We start from the raw sequence: 25,328 nt of genomic DNA, 5'->3' as shown, positions 1-25,328 counted from the left end.
TGCAGTATCCTTCTCCTGCCATGCCCACCAAGTGATGCCCATAGAAACGGTAGTAAAAAAAATTGAATTTCACCACTGGACACTACCCTATTTTGTGTAAAGCCAACCTAAGCACATCTTGTCCAGTGACAAATTCAAAGCCACATTTGTTTATTCTCCCTTTTACTAAGTTTTTACAGTATTTTCATTTCCAAAGTAACTCTCATTAACTCACAAAAAGTAGCTAGTAGTTGCATGACACTGAAGTCTTCCTGTTGGAAAAACAGCACAAACAACTTTGCTTATTATGACTTTGAACAGCATGTGCCACTTTTATCAATGAACTAATGGTATATGAGGTAAATCAACTGATAACATTATTTTTATTGACACTATGCAGGAAATGTGTCACAGCAATGTTCCAAAGTAGATGCTTTACAATTAGCAAATATTACATTATCAACACAAATATTTGCTAGACCAAAGCAAGTGTCACTGATGTCAATGTTCTTTTTTCCAAGCTAACATAAGAAGCTAAATTGCACAAAAGCCACTGCTACAACCTTATCACTGAAGATTGTCATCAATACTGAAGCACAATAGAAGTAATGCAGGTAGTCATTGACTTACAACAGTACATGTAGTAGTGACCATTCAAAGTTACAATGGCACTAAAAAAAGTGAATTATGACCTTTTTTTCACACATGACTGTTGCAGCATCCCCGTGGTAACATGATCAAAATTCAAATGCTTGGCAACTGATTCATTTATGACGGTTGCAGTGTCCCAGGGTCATGTGATCATCTTTTGTGACCTTCTGGTAAGCAAAATCAATGGGGAAGCCAGATTCACTTAACAACCATGTTACTAACTTAACAGATGCAACGATTCATTTAAAACTGTGGCAAGTGAGGCAAATTCACTCAACATAAATTTTGGACTCAATTTTGGTGTTAATTCGAGGTCTACCCGTACTGTTGAATTATGGATTATAGAAACAGAGGTGCAGCTATTATTTTTCAAAGTCCAAAATATTTGGATACTAAAAGGGCATTATTTATATTTTAATGACTAGACTACTGTTGGCAAACGTTTTGCTGGAACGGAAGTGCGCACACGCATGGGAGAGCACCAGAAATGGGAAGAGCAGCTGTCCGGTGCACGCATGTGGGAGTGCCGGAAACTGGGAGAGCAGCTCCCCAGCGTTGCATGTGTGGCAGCTACCTGATCTTCCGGTTTCTGGCGCTCCTGCACACACCAAGACCAGCTGACTGGCACACATGTGCACGACGGAACCAGGAAGAGCAAAGAGTGATGGCTGGCATGCCCGGAGAGATAGCTCTGAATGCCACTTCCAACATACGTGCCATAGGTTTGCCATCACGAGATTAGATTATTCCCAACATTACAAGTACCTTCAATATTCACACTGAGCCATAAAGAGTATCATTTCTCGTATTGCATGTTTGATTGAGCCACAGACCATCATTATCAAAAAATGACCACAATTACTATTTTTATTTCATTTTGTTGCTACAATTAAGTAGTATAGCTTTTTAAAATGTAATTTCAAATGCATAAAGACGGATCCTTCTTCAGTTTACCTTGTTTCAATAAAGCCCAACTCTCACAGTGACATTATGTACATGGCTACTTTAGAGGTCAAGAGCTGCTTAGAGGTCAAATGCATAGTAACAAGTGCAGTCAGAGACTCTCTCAAAATCTTGTGGCATTGCCTTTAATTAATTCCCATCATAAGATTCAGGTACCAGGTAAAAATCGTTGCTTTGAAATTGCCATTTCTATTTATAAGAGAATATAAACCTGAATTTAAGTCAATCCTTCCCTTTGGGCCGAGGAAAGGGGAGTATTAGACTGGGTGGAAAAAAGGTCTCTGTTAATTCTGTTCTTTGAAGCATATTATTTGGATGAATCGGAGTGAAATTCAGCCTGTTCTGACAGGTTCTGGAGAACTGGTAGCGAACATTTTGAGTAGTTCAGAGAACCAGCAAATACCACCTCTGGCTGGCCCCAGAGTGGGGTAGGAATGGAGATTTTGCAATATCCTTCCCTCCAAGAGTGGGAAGGGAATGGAGATTCTGCAGTATCCTTCCCCTGCCATGGCTACCAAGCCATGCCCACAGAACTGGTATTAAAAAAATGAATTTTACCACTGGGATGAATATATTTCAGGTATTCTGGAAAAGCAGAGAATTAATTTTTTAAATAATAAATCCAACTTTTGAGAAGCCAATAATATATTTTGTGGCTGCTTTAGACCAGTTATCTTAGGTAGCTAAAACTGTAATAAAAATTCAAACAAATTTATAGTGGTAACAAGTTTCTCAATTGGAAGGAGGAAATTGAAAGAACTGAACCAACACGATTCCAATAATGTCCAGGAAGAGAATATGATTTCACCGAGGTGACATCCTCCATAAAAAATGTGTTCGTAGTATCTATTATGTCATTACGTAGCTACTTTTGTACAAGAGTCCAAAGTAGTCTAAGAAACGTTCATGGTGGTGTTTACATATGGAAATAGTACTTAATTGGAGCCTCTGTTTTTGGCTTAAAGCATTTTCAAGCTCCAGGTTCAGTCCTAGGAGATGTAATGCTACCCCAGAAGGTTTCTAGGCATATACATTTTCTTTATCATTTTTCGAAGTATAAGACGGAGTATTTTTCGGAGTATAAGACACACCTTTTTTCCTCAAAAAAGAGGCTGAAAATCTCTGTGTGTCTTATACATCAAATACAGCATTTTTTTTGCCCCCCAAAGCCCCGCCCACTTCACCAAAATGGCCGTCCATACCCTTATGGAGGCTTTTAGAGAGCTCCTGTGTGCTGGGAAGGGCAGAAATGAGCAGAAAATGGACTGTTTTTTGCCCCCACCCCCACGCAGCACTCTATAAGCCTCCATAAGGCTATGCATGCAATTTTTTTTGACAAAAAACAGGGTGGTTTTTGTGAAAAATGGGCCATTTTTGCTCATTTTGGGGGGACCACTTCCCCCAGGAGCACTCTGCAAGCCCCCCCAAGGCTATTCATGCCTTTTTGGGGGGGGAAGCGGGCCATTTTTGGCAAAAAAGCGGGCTCTTTTTAGGAGGTTTGCAGAGTGCAAAAAAAAATTTTCCTTTTAGAAAGCTCTTTAACTGATCATTTAACTGATATATCAGACATAGCGGTGGGGCGTCTGAAAGCCCCAGCGCTGTGTCCGACATAGATGCGGGACGCCTCTGTCAGACACAGCGCCAGGGCGTCTGAAAGCCCCAACACTGTGTCCCACATAGATGCGGGATGCCTCTATGTCGGACACAGTGCCGGGGCATCTGAAAACCCCGGCACTGTGTCCGCCATAGATGCGGGACACCTCTACGTCGGACACAGCGGCGGTGCGTCTAAACACCCTGCCGCTGTGTCCGACATAGGGCAGCTTTTGCCTGCTTGGCTCACCAGCCATAAACCTCACCACACGTCACTGCTACCTACCTATTGTATCTCTCTATCTCTCTCTCCCTCTCTCTTTCCCTCCCTCCCTCCCTCTATCTACCTGCCTACTTTTTTTAAAATTTGCCTCTTCAAAACCTTGGTGTGTCTTATACCCCAGTGCGTCTTGTACTCTGAAAAATACGGTAATACTCAGAACAGACTTAATTGCCAACCCTATGTTCACAATATAAATTTTGAGTGTCAGCATCCCTCCTTAATGGAATAAGATATCTCTAAGAGCCAAAGTGGTGCAGTGGTTAGAGTGCAGTACTTCAGGCTACTTCAGAAGACTGCCAGTTACAGTTGGGCAGTTCAAATCTCACCAGCTCAAGGCTGACTCAGTCTTCCATCCTTCCAAGGTGAGTAAAGTGAGGACCCAGATTGTTGGAGGCAATATGCTGACTCTGTAAACCACTTGGAGAGGACTGTAAAAACACTATGAAGCGGTATATAAGTCTAAGTGCTATTGCTATTACTAAGAATCAAGAACCAATTGGAATAACTAATGCCTTATTATGTGGTTCTAATCTGAAAGGGTTGCTTTCTTAGTGTCTTCTACCATCTTTATGTGTCAATCTCCAATAATGTGAAGTTTTCCACATAACTGCACTTGCATACCATGAAAACTTTATGGGCTGTATTTCAGCTTGTCATTTAATTATGAAAGGAATGGGAGTCCTGGAACAACAACAACAACAAAAAATCACCCAACCGTAGCTTACAAGAATATAACTTGTATTTCTTTTTTCATCTTGAAGGGACTGAGACAAAAGATTTCTGATCTTTTGTCATAGATCTTTGATAAAGGTAAAGGTTCTCATCACACATATGTGCTAGTTGTTCCTGACTCTAGGGGGCGGTGGTCATCTCTGTTTCAAAGCGAAGAGCCAGTACTGTCCAAAGATGTCTCCATGGTCATGTGGCCGGCATGACTAAACGCTAAAGGAGCAGAGAACGCTGTTACCTTCCCATCAAAGGTGGTCCCTATTTTTCTACTTGCATTTTTTTACATGCTTTCGAACTGCTAGTTGGCAGAAGCTGGGACAAGTAACGGGAGCTCACTCCATTATGCAGCACTAGGGATTCGAACCACCAAACTGCCAACTTTCTGATCGACATCAGGAGCCTCTCTCTCCCCACACTAGTAAAGGAAGTCCTGAACCACTTACTCATTACCAACATCAGATACATACACAAACATGCCCAGAAGGCACAGTGACTCTCAATGCCACAGATTCCACAAAATAATTCCAATAAAGTTCCAGACAGGATTCAGAAGTTCGAACTATCATTGCTGACCAACAGGGAGACGAATAATTGTCTGCCACACCTATTCATTTCCGCCCCCTGCCTTTTATCCCCAGAGCTAAGGGGGGCTTAGCTAGCAATGGTGGCTCTTCCATCCTGATGACCAGCCTATAGTGTCCTGCTGCTCTCATCTCATCTGACTTCTGCGCATCTGCATATCAGACATGGGACCCAGCTGTTTCTCCTCTTCCTCATCAGCCACATCTGGAAGGGGCTATTGCCTCTCCATCTAGGGGCTAATGGATGGCCCAGGCTCCACCTCTGTCTCTATCTCTGACAGCTCCACTCCTTCTTCCTCCTCGGAGCTCTCCAATTTCCTTGATGCTGGCCTGACTCCCATTCCACCTCCTCCTCTGATTGGGCTGCTGGAGAGTCCGATGGCTGGCAGGCCACAACAGAGTGCCTTTAAAAAATGGCCAACACCCAATGCTTTTAAGATTTAGCGTTTATACAGAATGTGAGTTATTGAAGTATTATTGTAGAGAGTACCCTTGTAGATAAGGAATTTATAGTAAAAGAGCCTTTCTTCATTTGTGGAATTTCAAAGAGGAACTAGACATCATTGTCAACTTCCCTTGTTTTCCCCATTTGGTTCCTCCCCGCCCCCGATCATAGAAATTACATTGTAGAAGGAAAGAGTATCAACACAATCTTACTGCAATTAAATAGGAAAATGTCTGAGAAAATCTGACATCGGGAATGACTTCCATTTCTTGTTGTACATCCATTTATCTTGTAGTGGACAAAACCTTTAAAGAGCTTGGGATTGTTATCTTAGATTTTGACTTTTTTTTTTTTTGGCTTGTTTGGGGTTCTCTTGTACTCTCTGTGTATAGTCTTCAACAAGACTGAATATTTATACCTCTCAAGGAAGATTTTGTCCTTGCCATATCCTAAGCTATTATTTATTCATTACATTTATGTCCTTCTTCCCCTCTGAGATTTCAAATGGTGTTTTTAAATATCTGAACTAACAAAGTATTAGGGGGGAGTAAAGCAGTACTGTTTTATGTTCTAAGAATATGGCAGAGCACCATGACTGTTTCTTTTTTTAAAGTTTCTAAAACAAATGCAACTCATCCCACCACATACAAAGTTTTTAAAAAGTCTAGCAGTACGGATGAAAATTTTCCTATTTTTTAAGTTCCTCTGCAGATGAAGGAGCTAAAGAGACTATGTTACTCTTAGATAATGGATGGGTACTTGTTAATGTATTTTATTGTGTATTTTTGTATTTTACTGTGGGTTTTTTATTTGTTGTTTCTAGATAACGATGCTTTGATTCATAGATCTGCAAACCATTTACTATACCTTTATTCCATCATGCATCACTATGAGAAAAGGAAAAAGTGAGGTGATAAAATAGGAAAATATTATTTTCCAAGTATAACATGGAAAGATACATATAGAACATGTTTAAGGCATACTTTGTACAAAATTAATGCCTTGTGGAATTGACTAATCCCTTCAGAAATCTTATACTGTATACTGAATTTTATTGGCTTCTTCAGCTATGTTTAAACTATGCATGTCTATGAGTGCAAATATTATCAACCTCTGATGACTTCTTCCAAAGAAATCAAATTTGCGTAATTCTGAACTTTTTACTTCTCAAGACAGATGAATAAAACTGAGTATTCTTTCATTCTTAGCATTGCGCTGATGGAGAACACAATACATAAAACCTTCCCAGTTGTTATATGAAAAGTTATATTTTAAGCCAAGACTAGGCCCTACCTGGAACTAGCCAGCAATTAAAGGTGTATCATATACCCTCCATTCATTTGAATTCCTGATCAACAACATATCAATTGCACAGTAACAAGAAAATCAAGAGAATGTTGGCTTTAAGGAGTGTTTCCCTGATAACATAGGTTATATAAAGGTATCATGGCAAATACCAAATATTTTCAAAGTACAAACATCTTTTATTTTATTGCACCTAACAATAAACCTTGGTGCAATGTACTATGTTCTTAGATTACTATTCCCAACTCTTGCAATTGTAAATACCGGATCTAGAACTGCAAAAAATCAGGCAGTAAAATGCTATTATTAACTATAGTGCTACCTAATGGTCATCCATATTTATGCAGCTCATGTTTATTAGCCGTAATTAATCTCATGTCCCCCTTAAGTAGGGAATTTATTTTCTTCTTTCTAATTCTCTTTTGGATAACTTATGACTCTGTGTTTGACCTCAATAATTTCCAATGGGTGAAGATCTGGAGCTTGATTCTAGAAGTGTGCGACACAGCAACTTGTTTTGCCTAAATAAAGAATCTCCAGCACTTTAGTCAGTAAAAAAATGGATTGTTTATCTGGATGAAATAGTAAATTTAATTTAGCTTAGTTTAGGTTTGGTTTGGTTTATTGGATTTATATGCCGCCCTTCTCCCAAGGACTCAGGGCGGCGTACAACATTAAAAAAAACACATATTACAAAAGTTAAAAAAAATAGATTAAAATTAAAAATTAGTTTACTTTACTTTACTTTACTGTCATTGCACCTTGTACAATGAAATTAAATGCCATATTCAGTGTACATTATACATAAAAAATAAAACAAAAACACACCTCTTTCACATTCTATACAATTGAATTGAAAACCCCTGATATTGCATTAATATTGCACTATTCAGTAAAATTCTGTATTTTGTCCACATTTTTGTGCACAATCTTCTTAATTATCTTTAAGGAAATGGGAAAACTGTCAAAGGAATACACAGTTATTAATCTGGTGTTTTCCAGATCTTTGGCCACAACTGGAATCCACCCAAATATTCAAGTTTGTTGAATTCTGAAACTTACAGTCTCAATACATTTAGACATTATCAATATTTTCATTATTTCAAAGACCAGTTTCAATATTTGTTTCTAAAACTGGTCTTTGAAAGAAGGAAAAGTGTTGTTGTTTTTTTAAACCGAATCAGTGAAAGAAAATGGAACTGGGTAATGAACATGCATTTTCAATTATCTGAGTTTTCTGTCATGAGTAACCTGTTCATTTTGGTTCCAAAAGAAGAGAATATCTGTAGCTCAGAACTTAACTTGGTAACACAGCTAGTCGGGTAATGAAACGTCGGCAAGCAAACTACCAAACTCAGAAAGTCCCAATGATTCCACTGTTCATTTTTGGTTTTAAAACATAAGCTTTCAGTCTGAGGACTTTAGGAAAACACATAGTGTTATAAGATTGGGAGGTGAATTGAGTTCCCTTTCATCTTGGCAATTCTTGGTTCTCAAAAGAGACTCTATGAGCACAAACATGATACATTCTATTGTTAGTTAAATAGAATCAATAGGTTTCCATGGGAATTCAACCATAGACTGACTTCCTTACTGGGCAGAACAGATCTGAATGAGTTGCCTCTCCCCCACAAAGAATGTTGTAGTTCAAGAGCCTATAGTTTTGCAGATGCAGTATCGAAACAGCACATCACAATTGAAAAGTACAACAACAATTAGAAAGCTAATTACTTGAGAAAGTTGACAAGGGAGGAGTGGAGATATCTGTTGAAATGTTTAAATCTATGTTCACCAGTATATTTGAGTTAAGACAAATATTATAAACTCAGTGATTCAAAGCCAGTCAAACATGGAATACATGATACTAAGTTCTTATTTATCTAAATATTTTATCCCCTTTTCTAACAACTAAGGAAATATACAAACAAAATAAATCAAGCAAAAAACACAGAAATGCCCAGGTAGTCATAGGAATTCAACTCAATCGAAGGACTCTTTTACTTTTTAATAAACATCCTCTCTTGCATAATACAGGTAGTCCTCAACTTATGACCTACATTTGAGACATTTGTTAAGTGAGTTTTGCCCCGTTTTGAGAATTTTCTTTTCACAGTTGTTAAGTGAATCATTGGAGTGGTTAAATTAGTAACATGGTTGTTAAGTGAATCTGGCTTCCCCATTGACTTTGTTTGTCAGAAGGTCAAAAAAGGTGATCACACGGGGACACTGCAACCCTCATAAATATGAACCAGTTCTCAAGCATCCAAATGTAAATCACATGACCATGGAGATTGACCGTTGTCTTACCTGAACGGTCCTTCTATGGGTGCTGCGAAGGGAATCCAATCATGGGTTAACTTAGCCTTCTAGCCTTGAGACTGAGTATGCAAATATCAAAGTTACGCCTCCTCTGACTGGACTTCCGTTTCCTCCCCAGTTCTTATTACGAAGTCCACCGAAGAAGCATTATGTCAATCCTCAAACAAGCCGCAAGTCATCCGGCACTACGGAGTCAAGTCCAGTCAGTAACAAGTCAGAGAGTCACAGTCAAATGGAGCCCTGACCAGCCGAAGCTGCGGGCGGGTTTGGATTCCCTTCGCAGCACCCATAGAAGGACCGTTCAGGTAAGACAACGGTCATTCTCCTGTGTGCTGCTCCGGGAATCCAATCATGGGATATATCAAAGCAATGAACTCCCAGGGCGGGAGCTAGGCTGGTCAGGCTCCTCCGCAGACGGAAGGACCCTTTGCAACACTCTCCGCCCAAAGGACGCCTCGGCCGAGGCGAAGACATCAATCTTGTAGTGGCGAATAAAAGGCGAGGGGGATGCCCAAGTGGCCGCCCTGCAAATCTCTTCCACAGACGCTTGCGTCGCCCAGGCCGCTGTGGTGGCCGCACTCCTGGTGGAATGAGGAGTGATTCGCCTTGGAACCGGTCTGGAGTGGGTGTCATACGCCAACGCAATGCAAGCTTTCAACCATCGGCCGATGGTGTGGGAGGACACCTTCTGTCCCATTGAAGATGGCTGGAAGGAGACGAACAGGGCCTCCGATCTTCGGAACGACGCCGTGCGCTTCACATAGCGACGAAGAGCCCTGCGCACATCCAGATGGTGCCACTGACGTTCCCGCGGATGAGACGGGTGAGGACAAAAGTCCGGCAGGACAAGTTCTTGAGTTCTGTGAAACAACGAGTTTATCTTTGGAAGAAAGGTCGGATCCAAACGAAGCACTACCTTGTTCGGGTGGAAGATGCAAAGATCTGCACGAACCGAAAGGGCTGCTAGCTCCGACACCCTCCTGGCCGATGTTATGGCCACCAGGAAAGCCGTCTTGAGTGTCAGCAAGCGGAGGCTGATGGAATGTAGAGGCTCAAAGGGGGCAGCTGTAAGGGCCCTGAGAACCAAGGTCAAATCCCACGTGGGATAACGATGTACCGTCGGCGGTCGTAAGTTGGAAGCACCCTTAAGGAAGGTTCGAACTCGCAAGTGCTGGGATAAGGAGCGGCCTTGGCCACCCCCGACCACCGTTGACAAGGCTGTGACCTGCCGGCGAAGTGTGTTTGGTGCCAACCCCTTGTTGAGGCCGGACTGCAAGAAATCCAGAACCTGGGGCACCGAGGCCTTGATGGGATCGACCCCGGTGCGTCGGCACCAGCGGCAGAAGGCCTGCCAGGTAGCTTCGTAAATACGGGTAGTCGACGGGCGACGGGCCGCTTGAATTGTAGAGATGACTTCGTCTGAATAGTGGAGGGCCGCTAGCATCTCCCGCTCACGTGCCACACGGCTAACTGCAACAGCTGAGGGTCCGGGTGCCGGAGAGCCCCTTGGTGGAGCTGAATCTTGTCGTCCGGGATCCTCCAAGGACGCGAAACGGACAGATGGACGAGGTCTGCGTACCAGGGACGTCTGGGCCACATTGGAGCGACCAGCAGCACTTCCGCCTGTTCTGTCAAGATCTTCTGAATGACCGACGGAAGGATCGGGAGAGGAGGAAAGGCATAGAGAAGGCCGGCCGGCCAACGGCTGCGTAGAGCGTCTACCCCCTCCGCCCCCGGAGCCTGGTATCGGGAGTAAAACCGGGGAAGTTGTGCGTTGTGCGGGTGAGCGAACAGATCCACCTCGGGCAGGCCGAAGCGGCGAGAGAGCTCCTGGAAGAGAATGGGGTGGAGCTGCCACTCCCCCTGATCCACAGTCGCTCTGCTCAGCCAGTCCGCCTGAGTGTTGGCTTCGCCCGAGATGTGCTCCGCCCGAATCGATGAGAGCCTGGGCTCCGCCCAATGGAACAACCTTTCCGCTTCCAGCATCAGAGCTCTGGACTGCGTTCCCCCTTGGCGGTTGATGTGAGCCTTGGAGGCCACATTGTCGGTCAGGATTAACACATGGTGATGAGATACAATGTCCCGAAATTCCAGGAGAGCCAGACGGATGGCCCGCAACTCCAGCCAGTTTATGCTGTTCGCCAGCTCCTGATCCGACCATCGACCTTGGGCCACCTTGTCCAGGGCATGGGCCCCCCATCCGAATAAGCTGGCGTCCGTTGTAACTTGAACTCGGTCCGGCTCCTTGAATGGACATCCCCTGAGGAGCCTGGACGACATCCACCAATGCAGGGACCGCCTGGCCTTGCCCGGGAGCTGCACCTTGATGTGGGAATGACTGGTATGCGCTCTTTGGAAGGGCAGCAGGAACCACTGGAGAGGACGCGCATGGAACCTGGCCCAGGGCACCACGCTGATGCAGGAGATCATCTTCCCTAGCAGTTTGGAAAGCGACAGCAGCGGTACTCGCCGATGGGATAGCGCATGATGCGCTAGGCGGTATATGCTCTGCCTCCTTTCCGGGGACAGGAAAACCTCGCACGACATCGAGTTGATGGTGGTTCCCAGATGAAGGAGGGACGTGGTTGGGCGCAGGTGGCTCTTGGGCAGATTGAGGACAAAGCCATGGTCCCGCAATGCGTCCATCGTGACCTGTAGGTCTCGGAGGGCCTGATCTCGAGAGGACGACAGCACCAACACGTCGTCCAAATAACAATTGATGCGTATTGGAATTGAGCGAAGGGAGGCTGCCAATACTGCCAGAAGCTTGGTGAACGTGCGCGGGGCCGAGGAAAGGCCGAATGGCAAGGCCCGGTATTGATAATGACGGCCGTTGAAGTGAAACCGCAGGAACTTCCGATGTGCCGGATGAATGGGCACATGGAGGTACGCTTCTTTGATGTCTATGGAAGTCATCATGTCGCCTTGGCGGATGGAAGCCAATATGCTCTTCAGAGAGTGCATTTTGAATTTTTGGTATTTGATATACTGATTGAGCTGTTTCAAATCTAGGATTGCCCTCCATCCCCCGGAGTTCTTTGGTACTAGGAACAAGATGGAATAAAACCCTAGGCCTCCCTGCCCTTTGGGAACTTGTTCTATGGCCCTGATGGTGAGAAGATGAGATATCTCGGTGTCCATAAGGCGCCGCTTTGACGGGCACCTGGGCACAGGGCACCTGATGAACCTCCTCGGGGGGATGGATAGAAATTCTAGCGTGAGACCCAAACTCACTACTTGAAGGGCCCAGGCGTCTGACGTGAGCTCCGCCCACCGGTGGGCGAAGGCCAAGAGACGTCCTCCTATGGGCCCTACCTCCTGCGAGTCAGCGGTATCTGCGAAAGGATCGGTTGCCCGCTCCTCGGAATGACCGTCTACTCTGCGCCTGACTCTGCTGGCGCCCCCTGTCTCTGGCCCCGGCTCGGTCCTGGCCACGGTCCTGTGCCTGGGAGAACCCCCTGGTATAGTTGGGGACATAGGGGGCAGAGGTAAACCCCGAGTCCCCAGACCGAAAGGGCTGCCGTCTACCATAAGGCTGTGGCCTTCTGGCCACACGGGCACTTGTGGAGGGAAGCACCCTACGTCTGTCCCGAGTCTCAATGAGAATTGGATCCAGCACTGAACCAAACAAGGCCCCGCCCTTAAAGGGCGTGGATGCTAGACGCCACTTGGATTTGATATCAGCTTGCCAGTGGCGGAGCCAGAGCAAACGGCGAGAAGCCACATTGGAAGCCACGGCTCGGGAAGCAAACTTTGCCGCGCTAAGGGTGGCATCAGCAGAAAACTCTAGGGCCGCTATCAGTTTGGTGACATCCTGATGGAGGCGCAGTTCCTCCGGATCCAGCCTTTCCTGTAGCTGTCTCAGCCAAACTAAAGAAGTCCTATTAAAGAAGGAAGCTGCAGTGGCTGATCGCAAGGCCCACGCTGCTGCCTGATGAGTCTTGCGAAGGACCGATTCGGCCTTGCGGTCCTCGGCCTTCAATCCTTCCGAAATTTCAGAAGGAATTAACGCCGGTGAAGCAAGAGCAGCTATGGGAGCATCCACTGTGGGAAACTGCAGGAGGGCCTCCAACTCTGGGGAAGATGTGAAAAGCTTCCTATCACCAGACCCAGGGGGCTTAACCGCGGTCGGCTCATCCCACTGCTTTTGGATCAAATCAAGAAAAAGCTTGGGAGATGGGATAAAATCCTGCAGAGCCACCTGCTCAGCAAAGAGCCGCTCGGTGGCATCCAGGCCCACAGCAGCACTTTCTGCAGAAATTGCCTCCCCCATGTGGGTGGTAGTCTTGGCCTTATATAGCAGGGATTTGAAAAGAGTGTGCCTGAAAAGCCCAGGGGGCGGAGGCTGGTCCACAGGAAGGCCCTCGTCACCAGAGAGTTCCCTATCCTGGATTTCACCTTCCTCCACTAAAGGAGACTGTGCGCTAAACACAGAGTGTAAAGGGGAAGGAGGATCAGTTTGCAGAATGGAAGAATCCCCTTGTACTGCTTGGGGAGCCAGGCCTGAGTAGGCCAGAGTAGGCCTGGAGACCTGGGATCTACGTGCTAATTCCGCATCCACCCCTCTGGAAATAGCCTCTGAGATCATGCTGTAGAATTCAGCAGAAAGGCCCAAATCCTGGCCCTCCAGAGGCCTGAGGCCTGCAGCTGTGGGGGTGAACGTGGCAGAGGGCCCAGCGCGTGGAGGTGAACGAAGAGAAGCCCCACTAGCCTCCGAAATAATTGGGGGAGAACGAGGCCCGAAAGCCCCTACCTCAGGAATAGGGCCCTGGGGAAGCTGAATATCAGGAGACCAACCCTGCTCAACAACCCTCACCGGAGACACAGGCTGCTGAACCAAAACCGGAGGGGAAGAAATGGGAGCCCCAGATGCCTTGGGGGGAACTTTGGCCTTGTCCTTGCGCTTGTGCGACTTATCCCGAACAGTAGATGAGGCTCGAGGCCTACTAGTAGAGGCCCTGGTCGCGGCCCTGTTGGGCCCAGGGCTGGCCCCTCCCTCGCCAGGGGAGCGGGGCTCAGAAACTGGCCGGACAGTACCTTGCAATTGATCAGCCATGATATGAATTTGAAAGAGCTCAATCAGCGAGACAAAGGAATGCAATTGAAAGCACTTCGCCAAGAACGCCACGTGGAAGCAGAGACCAAGAGAAGCGACCTCCTCCCTGAGTCAGCAAACTCGAGTGAGGGAAAAGGGAGGGGCGGAAGCAGTGCGCAGACTCAAGCGCGCGAACAAAATCTGCCTTCTCATCCCAGGCGTTAGAGCGCATGCGTGAAAAGCGCTTCCAAATAAGGTCACCGGCTTCAAAGGCGCGAAATTCAAAGGAACCGCAGGGGAAATTCCCAAACAGCCGATCCGTGTAATCCTCCGGCAGCCGCTCCAGCGAGGGCACAAAGGAGGGAGGCGGGGAGGGGGGGAGACCCGCTCCGACAAGCCAAAGCCTCGGATCTGACCGCGCCCGCGGGCGGGTGCTATCCGGCAGGGGTGGCAGCGCTGGGAGACTCAGCTTCCTTGCGCGCTGATGATAAGGGAGGGCAGGCGGAGAACGCCCCACTCCAGCTGCAGCGATCCGATATCGCTTTAAGGGAAATAGCGAGGGAGGAATCTGCTGACAGCAATCTGCCGCTTTACCTCCAATCCAGTAAGAAATCCACAGTGAAAAACCAAGTAATTTCATCCTTAACCCTGAAATATTAGCAATTAATCAAGAGAGCGTTGAAAATAAGTCTCGTAGGCTTGACTGAGTAATAAGGACTGGGGAGGAAACGGAAGTCCAGTCAGAGGAGGCGTAACTTTGATATTTGCATACTCAGTCTCAAGGCTAGAAGGCTAAGTTAACCCATGATTGGATTCCCGGAGCAGCACACAGGAGAAGCTGCAGCACTCGTAAGTGTGAAAAACAGACATAATTCACTTTTTCAGTGCCATTGTAACTTTGAACGGTCACTAAGCGAACTGTTAGAAGTCGAAGACTATCTGTATATATCTGTGAGATTAAAATGGACTCTTCTGAAAATTCTGATAAATAAACAACTTCTCAATGAGATATCAGCCTTATAGGCTTTATTAAGGCTTAAAAACTGTGGACATGTAAAATATACATCAAATGAAAATCAATGGTAATAATAAATCAATCTGGTGTATAAATGTATTTAAACTAACTTCTTTTAAACTATTCTAGAGAATCCTGTATATCCTTGGAAGCTATGGTAATTCATGAAATAATTCAGTGATATTTCAGCCATGAAATAACATTTTCTATGAAAAACCAGGGTATCCTACACAGACACTGAGACAAGAAACAGGTCTAATGAATACAAAACCTCATTTTACTTGCTAATAAGGAATTGCTAATTTTACTGTTTCTTTGATCCTTCTAGCATTGAATAAACTCAACCATAGAGGGAACAGATTTACCAGCTCATATATTAAATGAACCTGTTACATAGAGACATTTGCATGCAAGGATCTATTGATAAATAGATGTATTTGATAAACTATTTGCCCTGCTATTGAAAATATTACCATTAATTTAAAAGTAGCAAAAACCGTTCATGCATGCTGGTCATGCAAATCACTGTTGCAGGACAAATAATTTGTATTTTTCTATTCTAGCCATTCAGTGGTGATTCCATTCCAGTACTAATGGAACAACTATTTCTTATATTTTTAAAATATTATAATTGAAATCATCATGCTATCTTTATTCACTCACACACAAGCATCCATGCTCTAATCCATGCTCTAATTCTGCTATAATAAAAAGGCAGGAAGTAAATATGATGCTTTGGTCCTTGAAAACAGAGAAGATTTAATCATGATTGAGAGAAAGTTACTGGTTTAATGCCAAAAAAGTCACAATATTTGAAAACCTGAACAAATATTATACTTCACTTTAACACATGAATTCTAAACTATGTGCCAAATATTTTTTGGGTATAATAAAATAAGCAATCAATTTATTAAAACTAAATTATTAGGATTATCCAGCCAAGGAAGATTCTGACATAAACACTGTAGCTGTGGGTTTTTTATTTTTAATTTAAGAATAATCTTTTTAATGAATGACTCTTATTACAAAGTATGTAGATCAACAGATTATTTTTAATCATAATTACTTAATAACTATGCACATCTGAGGATTAAGCTCACTGAAATTGCAAAGGATGACAGTGATATTGGAGGTGACCCTTGAGTAAAATCAACTCATATCAAGCATTCTCAGCAGTCCTTGTTGTCTTTACTTCCAACAACCTATTTAACTGATCCTAAGAAATGTACAGTAGCTGTTATGTAGTAAGCAGTTGTAAAAACATAGCAATAGCACTTAGACGTATATTCCGCCTCATACAGCACTCTCTAAGCGTTTTAGAGTCAGCATATGGGCCCCAACAATCTGGGTCCTCATTTTATCAACTTGGAAAGATGGAAGGATGGAAGGCTAAGTCAACCTTGAGCCGGTGAGGACATAACTTGGAGCTAGCCAACTGACAAGAAGATATGTTAAACTTCCAATGTTTCATGCTTTCTGTCAGCCAACTCCAGATGATCCTTTTCTAAATACTATAAAACATTTTTTAGGCTTTATAATATCACATTCCCCTTTCTTCTTTTTGTTATAAATCAAAAGTACTTAAATCAAAGGCTGGGGAGGAGGGGGGGGGAGATTAGTGACTCAGCTAGGAGTTTTTTGGGGGGAAGAGCAATTCCTAAGGCCCCACATGGCAATCAGCCCCATCCAAAGTATGCTTCAACATTTTAAGTAATGTGATGTATCAATACACTTTCATTTCCAAAGAAATTAATTTGTTTAATAATAATAATGTTAAGACTTAATTGTTTGGGATGACTCCCCAAATTCCAGTTTTCTGACACTGATAGCCAACAAAAGAAGATAACAAAAAATGACATCGGTTGTATATTTTGAGATAATACTCAAAAATATCTTGCTTGTAGTCTTTCAGACTCTTAAATCCTGATTATATTTTCCATATTATGTATCTTTATAATTTAACTATTTATGTTGCTTTATTTTATGTTATTGAGATTAATTCATATTGTAGATATTTAAATCTTTACATATCCTGTAAACTGACAAGAGTTGTGAAAGTGCAGTGTAATTAAAATTTTTAAAAATGTATACTATACTGTAATAGCTTCCATGATTACCTGGCATCCTTGATTTGAGTTATGCTTAAATTTCCTTTATATATTAAAACTTTTTAACAGTAGCATCACATACAAAAGTAACAGCTTCCCAACAATTATTGTAAAGACTGGCTTTTAATAACTGGATAGGCAGCAAGATTTATCCTTCCCCCAACCCACCCCTCCCAATTCAGATTTGGCATTCATAACTCAATAAATAGTTTACGAAGTTAACCTAAAACCACCACTTTGCTTTGGTTCCGGTATTTGTATAATATATCACAATAAGCAGAAATGACATTTTTCTACGCCGGGAGAAAGCCTACAATGATTTTCTGCCATTTCATTTGTAAGCAGCCTTCTCACAAAACAATTGTTACTGGGAGGTGGTGTCTCTTAAATAATAAGCACGAAAATATATCCTAGCAGCCGCTATCCGGTATCCTTAACAATTAAGAATGGGAATATAGATATACCTCCATATCTCTGGAGTGAAAGTAGATCTGAGGAAACGTGCCAACAATTTTCTCAGCAGATGAATGGTCCTCAGCAACTGATCCGATTAAAGGACAAAGCGAGAAAGAGAGGGGGGGGGGGAAGGAAGGGAGAAATAATCTATTGTATGATTTACAATTACCTAAAGCAAAAGTCATGGGGAATCTTCCCCTCACCCACCCCACTTTGAGAGCTCCACACACTTTCTAGCCCAAAGCGAAAGTTTCCCACAAAAATTACTAGGTCTTCTCCTGGGGGAGGTTCTTTTTGAAGTATAATTTCAGTGATTCAAAGCTGACTCGTCTTTTCGGTTTCGCAATGGTTAAAAGTGGGAGGGGTGAAAGGGGGAATGTTGTGACACGCAAGAGGAAGTTGAGGCGGAGGGATGAGAGATGCAACTCGGAGTTTTCCGGCAGGGTGGAAATTCCCAAGCTGGGTGAACCCAGTCCCAGGGACCTTCCCCACTCGGCTGAATAACTGGAAAACCCGGCCTGGTTCTGTGCCTCAAGACAGGATTTTGACTTTCCTAATTGGATCTTCATTCATTGATTTCTTTCTTTATTTCTTTATCGTTTCTAAAAGATTATACACGGGCTACTAAAAGAAGGTCCTTACAAGATTCGGACAAGGCATATCTCGCCTTATCAAAGTGGCCGCTCTTTCACTTTCTGTTCTGAATGGGATTTTCGAGTGGGAGCGGGGAGGTTTGTTTTAACCAAGCAACTTTGGATCACAAAGAGCAACGGGGTAGAAGTATTAACGGTCGAAAAGGAGCAAGGAAAAAACAAGGGAAGGATTTGTGTCCTGATCTGAAGAACATACGGTATTTGCAGAAGGAAATATAGGAAAAATCCATTTTAAGCAATAAAAGAACCTGGCACATTAGAGGCAGAACTAATTAAAATTTATCTATTGACAGCATTTTTCTGACACACATTTATGATCCATTTTCTGGGGGGTGGGACAATAGAAAAAAAGCTTTTAAAAAAGTAAAATATAAAAAATGTACAACATAACATTCAAGTTATACGACATTAAATAAGAAAATAAAATAAACTTAATAAAAGTATTATGTATACATACATACTAGCTAGTTATGGTTTTTTACACACACACACACACACACACACACACACACACACAAAATGATAGACATATATAATAGATAGATGATAGATAGATAGATAGATAGATAGATAGATAGATAGATAGATAGATAGATAGATAGAGCCCTATATGAGCTCTATTCTACCCACCTTATGATGATGTATAGCTTCTTTATCTGGTGTATTAAATTCATCTCTTGGTTCTACTGGGCTTCTGAAAAAGTCTTTCTCTCTTTAGGGGTAAAATATGTTGGCAAGCCTGGCCTGAGCTCGGGGAGAAAGGCTTAACCCTGACTCCCTTCCCAACAGAGATGACAGCAGGGAGAAGCTTGGCACTGCTGCAGGGTAAGTGGCAGATGCAGAGGAATTGATATTTGTCTCTGACCACAACATGCCCCAATAGCCTGGGGGCCAGAGCTTTTTAGTCACCGGTGACTATCATAAAATATTCACGTCATCTCTACAAGATAAGCCACAAGAAATCCGAACTTTTTTTCGTAAAAAGTGAACTTTTAAAAGGCATTCTGCATGGTTTTTAAGGATCTGACTCATTTTTGAGTTGATGATATCACCAATATGTCTCGAACTTCATTTGCTAGATTCCAGAACAGTGACGAACAAGCCAAGTTGCGTGAGTGAGTATAGTTTCACAGCAGCTCCATACTGCTGGGAAGTTATGCAGTGAGTAGCCCAGCGGCTTTGACTTGATGAAATAAAATTATAATTAGCATTCTAAGAAGTTGAAGAAATAATCAATGCTAATTTAAAGTATTTATATCATGTTCTGGACATACTTAAGAAACAAAATAGAGATGGAGAAAAACTAATGTATCAGACTCACTAAATTAGAGAATGATCAGAAACCTACAACCAAATTACACTGAAAGAGCTTTATCAGAGGCAAAACATCAGATGTTCCAGCAACATAATTTTAAAAAGAGACTAATTAAAAAATAATACAAATAAAACCTTATATCATCTGGATAAATGCCAGGACTTACCATAGCAACTTCAAACAACAGACAAGAATTATTAATGTTCACTTGCATCCACAACCACCCACTTCTGATATGAGTCTCTTTTGCAGTGCCAGTAGTGATACCATCTGCCAAAAGCAGTTGCAAAAAAAAGAAGAAGAAGAATCACGGCAGCACCTTTTTTTGGGACTTCCCTCCACCTCCTTTCTCGGCGCTGCCTACAGAAAATACTATGGGCATAAAACAAGTAAATCATCTGCCCAGTCCTGTCTGAGTAAGCAGAAAGATGTACAAAATTACTACCCCTTCTCAACATTGATTGTTTTGAAACCTGCCCTGGAGTCAGGAAGTGGTGAGTGGGTGAAGTTTTCCTGTCCTCACAAGAAAGATTATATAATTATATCACTGGTATAACTGGGTGCAGATTTACAATTGTCTTAATGGCTTAACTACTTGTTGCAAGTAATAGAAATTATTACATTAGTTTGGACAGATCTATGGCTGAACTAGACGTTAGCTCTGCTTTTGACTTTTAGGCTAATGGCTACACTTTAAATAACAGTCCTCACAAAATGGGCATGAACAAAACATACTTTAAATAGGTAAAATTAATTTAAAAATTAATTGCAACTAATATGATTATATTTTTTACACTTAATAATTTTCTCTTACTACATTAAAAATGTAGTTGTACATTTAATGTAATAGCAACTATTTCTGGGACAGCTCTAAGGGCTGGACCTGAAATTTTGGAAATGAGCAACCAGGACGATTAGGGGACTGGAGACTAAAACATATGAAGAACGGTTACAGCAACTGGGCATGGCTAGTCTAGTGAAGAGAAGGACTAGGGGAGACATGATAGCTGTGCTTGAATATTTGAAGGGCTGCCACAGAGAGGAGAGGGTCAAGCTATTTTCCAAGGTATCTGAAGGCCAGGCAAGGAATAATGGATGGAAACTGACCAAGGAGAGATTCAACCTAGAAATAAGGAGGAACTTCCTGACAGTGAGAACGATCAACCAATGGAACAGCTTTCCTTCAGAAGTTGCGGGGGCTTCATCACTTTCAAGAAGAGACTGGACTGCCATTTGTCAGAAGTGATGTAGGGTCTCCTGCTTGAGGGAGGTGGTTGGACTAGATGACCTATAAGGTCCCTTCCACTCTGTTAATCTGATCTGATCTGAGTCCCTGGAGGGCAATGTATAAGTACTACACTAGATCGACTAATGTGATTACTGCAAAGCAACTGCAGATTTATCCAGTTTAAGGCGTGGCAGTTACAATATGTTTATAGTCAAGCACATACGGCTACAACCTTTAAAAATCTTTCTCTCTTTTACTTTCCCTGCAGTAAGAGGAATGGGATAAAGATGTGTGCTTTCTAAAACACAAAGCAGGTTATTCCAATAACTGAGAAAGGACAGAGATGACTATCATAACCAGTCTAAGTCAGAAAAGCAGCACAGTGTCAAATTAAAATGCCAGCTCTCTGGGATCCAGTGTGAGTTATAAATTACAGTTTGAGTCAGTATTTCTCCACCTCAGCAACTCTAGGGTGTATGGACTTCAATTCCCAGAATTCTACCAGCCAGCCCTGTTGGCTAAGGAATTCTGAGAGTTGAAGTCCATGCATCTTAAAATTGCTGAGATTGAGCAACCCTGGTCTAAATGATAATTAGATTCCCGATCTGTATAATTACACCTTTTCCATGTGCAGGTCATGGAGTAGCCATGGGATGGTGGGATATGTACTTCAACCAGTGGTGAAATCTAATTTTTTCCCCCCACCGGCGTGGCTTGGGGTGTGTGTGTGTCATGTGATTGGGTGGGTGTGGCCACCTTTTCCACTTTTTAAAGCATTTTTCCTGTGCCGATTTGCAGGGAAAAAATGCTTTAAAAAGTTTGTGTGTGGGAGCTTCCAAGGATTGTGCGGCTCAGCTGTGAGCCGCACAATCATCGGAAGCTATTTTCTTGCTTTTAAAGCATTTTTTTCCCTGCCAGTTCGGGCAAATCACCAGGGGGAAAATGCTTTAAAAAGTGGGGGGAAAGCATCAGACAATCGCACAGCTCACATCTGAGCCACGCAATCCTTGGAAGCTTTTTTTTACTGTCATTTCGCAGAACGAAGGACAATTGTCCCTACCAGTTCAGCCAAACTGGGCCGAACCGGAAGGATTTCACCCCTGACTTCAACACTAGATTTGAGGAAAATCTGTTTTAGCCTGTTTACAGCGTTGAAACAATGTTCTCTTTCTCAGGTAAGTAGGAACAGCATATCTGATTTAGAAGACAAAGGCGCCTTTATAATCAATTGCAAAATCAGACAGAGTGGTGAAGCTAAGTCAATCTGCTTGCATGTATAAGCATTGTTAGTGTTTGCCTCTTAAATGATACATTTACAAATGCAAACACTCATTCCATGCTTTAGAACCACTTGAACTTACATGTATTTATTTCACCATTTTAATCTGCCAAGGGAGGAAAAACCCCAAATGTCTCCAAGTTACGACAGAAAGAATCAGCCAGGAAGTTGCAGAAGCTAGGAAAAAGAAAAGTAGTGCAAGTTTCTATAGCTGAAATTGATCTGAGCAACAAAGAAGCCCTAAAAGGAAGGAAAAAATTATTCATGCTGACAAAGAAAACTAAAATAGAAATAGGTGGAAGTGACCTAGAGGGCAAGACTAAAACTAATTCAACCATGCCAAACTTTCTCTGGCATATCTGTTTTCAAGTAGCTCTCACGCTACCATCTTTTTATTCACATATTTGAGGGTAAACTTTCAAACCCGCTATTACTGTCCGAACTTCTATAAAACTGAACACCTATTAGCTAGCAACAAGGAGATAAAGAAAACTATAACCCACTATTGCCATCTAGTGGTTGCCTGGATTTCTGCAGCCCAGATATGGCAGAGCCACACATTGGATTTAAAGTTCATTCCTTCAGAAAAGTACAGGTAGTTTTCGACTTACAACAGTTCGTTTAGTGACCAAAGTTACAATGGCACTGAAAAAAGTGACTTATGACTGTTTTTCACAGTTATGACCTTTGCAGCATCCCCATGATCATATATTCAGAATTCAGATGCTCGGCAACCAGTTCACATTTATGACTGTTGCTGTGTCCCAGGGTCATGAGGTCACCTTTTGTGACCTTCTGACAAGCAAAGTCAATGGGGAAGCCAGATTCACTAAGCAACCTGCCTATCAACTTATCAACTTAACCAACTGCTGTGATTCACTTAACAACTGATGCAAGAAAGGTTGTAAAATGGGGCAAAATTCACTTAACAAATGTCTCACTTAAGAACAGAAATGTTGGGCTCAATTGTGGTCATAGGTCGAGGACTACCTGTATGCCAACATAATTTGAACTGCCCTCATTTACCAAACTTATTCTATTTCATTGATAAGACAAGCAAGTACAGGTAATCCTCAACTTACAACAGTTTGTTTAATGACTGTTCAGAGCTATAATGTTATTGGAAAAAGTGACTTACAACCGTTGCAGCACCCCCATGGTCACATGATCAAAATTCAGACTTGGCAACTGACTCAGATTTATGACGGCTGCAGCATTCCGAGGTCATGTGATCACCTTTTGTGACCATCTGACAAGCAAAATCAATGGGGAAGCCAGTTTCACTTAACGACCCTGGTACTAACTTAGTGTTTGCAGTGATTCACTTAACAACTGGGACAAGAAAGGTCACAAAATGGGGCAAAATTAACCTAACAACTGTCTCACAGGTGTTCAGCAACATACATTTTGGGCTCCATTGTTGTTATAAGATGAGGACTACCTGTAGTGTTATTCCTGCTGTTGTAATGTCAATGACTAAAGATAGTCATTGGACAGTTCTCATTTCATTTCACTCCCTCTGAGCATCCCTTCCCATCATGGAAAGCAATTACCAATTGCTCCCTGAATATGTGAATGAATATAGATGGGGGAGAGTAAGCAGTTTGTGTCAGGTTGCCTGGCTTCATCATAAGCACGGAGGAGGATGCAGGGTGAAGCAGGAAGTAGCTCTGTCCTCAACTACGGCTTCAAGGAAATGACACAAGACCTTGGAAGTATGTAGAAAAATCCATAGAGTAAAAGGGATGTGAAGCCTGAAATTGGCAGTAGTGGAATACCTACCATGATGTAAAAAAGATGTGGAGACTCTAAAGAGTGCAGCGAAGAGCAACAAAGATGGTTAGGGGACTAGAGGCTAAAACATATGAAGAATGGTTGCAGGAATTGGGTGTGACTAGTTTAATGAAAAGAAGGACTAGGGGAGACATAATAGCAGTGTTCTAATATCTCAGGGGCTGCCACAAAGAAGAAGGAGTCAAGCTATTCTCCAAAGCACCTGAGGGTAGGACAAGAAGCAATGGGTGGAAACTAATCAAGGAGAGAAGCAACTTAGAACTAAGGAGAAATTTCCTGACAGAACAATTAATGAATGGAACAATTTGCCTCAGGAACTTGTGAATACTCCAACACTGGACATTTTTAAGAAGATGTTGGATATCCATTTATCTGAAGTGGTGTAGGGTTTCCTGCCTAAGCAGGGGGTTGGACTAGAAGACCTCCAAGGTCCCTTCCAACTCTGTTATTCTATTCCATTCTAAAAATATCACCTGTGATTATTGAAAACCAAATGGAAATATCAGGTTCTTTTTCCTGGTCTAATCATACTTTTGTATAGCACACGGGTGATGCTGTTTTGTATTGTGAAAGCAGGCCTCATGTTCTTTCAAAATTGAGAGAAAACCATTCTTTAAAAAAGATATAGCAGTCTTTCAAGATAATGCTGAATCCTTGTATGTAAAGCGCTCATGTAAAGCATGATACATAGTGGAAGCATCACACAGGCAGATATCTTTGCAGAATCCAAGTTTTGGGCTTTTTTTCAACCCAAACTAAAATGGTCATGGAAAGCAGTGTCCAGAGGCCAGAGTTGAGTAGACATGTCGGTAAAGTGACCAATATGAGATAAGAAGATTGAGGATGAGATGACTTTCAACTTCTATACTAGAGATCTAAACCCAAACAAAATATTTTTTTTTTTAAAAAAGACTCTTCAAAACACTAAGAAAGCAGTGAATTAAAACAGGGAGAAAGATTATAGACCTAAAAGTGAAAAAGTGAAACAGGCTTTCAATGGAAAACTATGACTGGTACTTGTAATAGTGTGAAAAATAACTTAATTTGTGGATAACATTGTTTGATTATTGAAAGAATGTGTATAAAGAAAAAGGAATCTTGGTTCCTCCCCCCCCCCCTCCCTATTTTTTCTTCAAGTCAGCTGTTCTAACTATGCTTGATTTAATGCTGGAACTTTGAGCAGGGATGCCATCTACTGGTGAAAGAAGTTAGTGTTCGAAGACTTCAGCTTGTCCAGAACGCAGCCCTGCGAGCGATCATGGGTGCACCTCGGTACACCCACGTTACACCTATCCTCTGCGAGCTGCATTGGCTGCCCATTGGTCTCTGGACACACTTCAAGGTGCTAGTCGTTACTTTTAAAGCCCTTCATGGTATCAGACCTGGGTACTTGAGAGACCGCCTCCTGCCAGTCACCTCCCAAAGACCTATCAGATCCCACAGACTAGGCCTCCTCCGAATTCCATCTGCCGGCCAATGTCGGCTGGCGACTCCTCGGGGGAGGGCCTTCTCTGTGGCTGCTCTGCCCCTCTGGAACGATCTCCCCGTTGAAATCCGGACCCTTACTACCCTTCCAGCCTTCCGCAAAGCAACTAAG

General features: G+C 42.8%; 1 protein-coding gene and 1 long non-coding RNA gene across 2 annotated transcripts in view; one reads left to right on the top strand and one right to left on the bottom strand.

Annotated features, from left to right (window-relative positions):
- The window catches only part of NFKBIZ (NFKB inhibitor zeta), a 38,738-nt gene extending 21,216 nt beyond the window's left edge, over window positions 1-17,522 (bottom strand). The window contains exon 1 of the mRNA XM_014065817.2: window positions 17,471-17,522. The gene's annotated coding sequence lies outside the window, so the exon portion shown is untranslated. The remainder of the gene's footprint in view (window positions 1-17,470) is intronic.
- Window positions 17,523-18,877: 1,355 nt separating this feature from the next.
- LOC106548447 (uncharacterized) lies at window positions 18,878-23,747 on the top strand. The gene is made up of 3 exons (XR_015697475.1): window positions 18,878-18,940; window positions 19,683-19,924; window positions 21,697-23,747. It is a non-coding gene; the product is annotated as an uncharacterized LOC106548447 (long non-coding RNA).
- Window positions 23,748-25,328: the final 1,581 nt, after the last annotated feature.

Source organism: Thamnophis sirtalis, unplaced genomic scaffold, assembly GCF_051295495.1.
Source record: "Thamnophis sirtalis isolate CommonGarterSnake01/CBP01778 unplaced genomic scaffold, rThaSir2_p1.2 scaffold_8, whole genome shotgun sequence".
Lineage (NCBI taxonomy): Eukaryota > Metazoa > Chordata > Lepidosauria > Squamata > Natricidae > Thamnophis > Thamnophis sirtalis.
This window is presented reverse-complemented; position numbering and strand designations above follow the sequence as displayed.